Source organism: Podarcis tiliguerta (assembly GCF_965153285.1).
Source record: "Podarcis tiliguerta genome assembly, chromosome: 1".
Classification (NCBI taxonomy): Eukaryota; Metazoa; Chordata; class Lepidosauria; order Squamata; family Lacertidae; genus Podarcis; species Podarcis tiliguerta.
Window position 1 is genome coordinate 132,202,929 of NC_139534.1, and position 2,633 is coordinate 132,205,561.

General features: G+C 46.1%; 1 long non-coding RNA gene across 1 annotated transcript; it reads right to left on the reverse strand.

Moving 5' to 3' along the window:
* LOC310678074 lies at window positions 1-1,460 on the reverse strand. The gene is made up of 2 exons (XR_014511600.1): window positions 1,308-1,460; window positions 1-194 (listed from the first exon to the last, which is right to left on the reverse strand). It is a non-coding gene; the product is annotated as an uncharacterized lncRNA (long non-coding RNA).
* Between the last annotated feature and the right edge of the window lie 1,173 nt (window positions 1,461-2,633).

Sequence of the window (2,633 nt, forward strand, 5' to 3'; positions counted from 1 at the left end):
TGTTAAGTTGTGGGTGAACATATTGGACGACACAGCGATTCTTCAAACAGCTCTTGTTTATTCAGAGGCCAGAACAGAACTGACTGAAGGGCTCAGTCAGCCTGCTTATATAGAGCTCCTGTACAACGTTACTGTAGCAACTTTCTAAAACTATCCAATCACTGAACGTCACTTTTGATCCTTCATTTGCATAACTATCTACAGTATCTCCCTGCTGGCCCAGGGTGAGAACTTCAGTACATAACAACTGCAACCATCTTGGACATCACTTCTGTGCTTCTCCCTTGCTGACGCCCGGCCAAGTTGAGCTGAGTCTGAGCTAAGGTTACCAGATTTTTTTCAAAGAATCTGGGGATCCTTTTTTTTGGAAAGGAGAAAAAAAAATGTTATTTAAAAAAAATCTTTTTTTTAAAAAAATTAAGAAGTAATATCTTCTCTTCTGGGTCTCCTCTGTCACATGGACTTCCTCTAGGCCCTGGCCTGATCTCTTGGAGTGCTGTCTGCTGTGGAGTAGGCTTGGGTTGGGCCTGGGCTCGGCCACGTGTCCTTGCCCTCCTGGCGCTCTCCTACCTCTCTTCCTCAACTGCGGCGGTGGCAGCAGCATGGCAAGGTCGGGGCAAGGTAGTCCAAGCGGGAGATAACTAGAGCATGCACCACTTTGGCGAGACAGTCTGCGGGCAGGGAGGGTCTCAGCCTGTGTACCAGGTGGAGCTGGTAGACAGCTGCCTTGGACACAGAATTGACCTGTGCCTCCATGGACAGCTGTGAGTGCAAAATGACTCCCAGGCTGTGCACCTGGTCCTTCAGGGGCACAGTTACCCCATTCAGGACCAGGGAGTCCCCCAAACCTGCTCGCCTCCTGTCCCCCCAAAAAAGTATTTCTGTCTTGTCAGGATTCAACCTCAATCTGTTAGCCGCCATTCAACCTCCAACCGCCTCCAGGCACTCACACAGGACCTTCACTGCCTTCACTGGTTCTGATTTGAAAGAGAGGTAGAGTTGGGTATTATCTGCATATTGATGGACACCCAGCCCAAACCCCCTGATGATCTCTCCCAGTGGCTTCATATCGATATTAAAAAGCATGGGGGAGAGGACAGAACCCTCAGGCACCCCACAAGTGAGAGCCCAGGGGTCTGAACACTCATCCCCACTGTTAAGTTGTGGGCGAACTTATCAGACGACACAGCGATTCTTCCAAAGCAGCTCTTTATTTGTAAGCTGGGACAGAACTGACTGAGTAACTGTTGCCATTTTCTAAAACTACCCAATCACTGAATGTCACTTTCGATCCTTCATTTGCATACAAACTATCCAATCACTGAACGTCACTTTCGATCCTTCATTTGCATAACTATCTACAGTATCCCCCTGCTGGCCCAGGGTGAGAACTTTAGTACAAAACACCCCTCCCCACCGAGATAAGGCGTTAGTTACAATCGTAATGGTTTCCTTATATACAGCACTACACGTAATGGTTCAATTAGGCGCAAAAGCATATCGGTTACATTTCACATACTTAGACCAACAGTGATACATGTCCAACAACATAGTCCCACCACCACTTTCTGGACACGGCCCAGGAGGAAGGAGCGGAACCACTGTATGACAGTGCCCCCAGCTCCCCTGTGTGTGTTATTTTTTTTTGCTTCCAATATTCTGATGTGTACGGGGTTTATGTAGCCTTAGAGTATTCAAGGAGGAAACCAGCTTTAAGAAATATGAAGGGCCATTGATCCTCTATTCCATTGATCCTGCATTTTTGCTCACTAAAATTTATCACCACGTGTGAAGGACGGCAGCTGATCTAAAACTTCAAATGAAGCATTTGGCATGGAGGGTTGCCAAATTTACACCCATGGCTGGTGTTGGGCTTTTAAATTTACTCGTATTGAGAAAATACACTTAGGTATAAACTCAAATATTGACCGGGAGTTCACATAGACGTGGGGGAACATATCCCATCTACAGGGAGAAATATAATTAATGGGATCATTAATTGAAAGGTTCAGGCTAACCGTTCCGTACGAGTTTGCTTTGCAGTGCTGACAGCGAGGGAGAAAGCTCAATGGCAAATGGATTTCACTGTATTCAGTGGGAAGGAAGAGAAAGAGGAAAGTTCTCAGAAAGGCAAATATCACACACCAGGCATGAAGGATGGGCTGGGTGGAAATCGGGGCCAGATTTAGGTTTGAAGAGCCCCTCAGATCCTGAAGGTAATGGGGCCCTTTATATGCCCAGCTGTCCTTTGTCAACAACAAATTATCACTGTTTTGTGTGTGGAATATATGCTATATGGTAATTTATGGACCAAATAGGTGTCTAAAGCCATTTCCACATAACAAAATATGTATTTTATCAAAGGAGTTGTTGAACTGAAATAACTGTATTGTAAGTGAAATACTGTAGTGAAATACAATTAAGAAGTACAATTAAAAAGGGATGCATGCAGCGCTGTGGGTTAAACCACAGAGCCTAGGACTTGCCGATAAGAAGGTCTGTGGTTCGAATCCCCACGACGGGGTGAGCTCCCGTTGCTTGGTCCCTGCTCCTGCCAACCTAGCAGTTCGAAAGCACGTCAAAGTGCAAGTAGATAAATAGGTACCACTCCGGCGGGAAGGTAAACAGCGTTT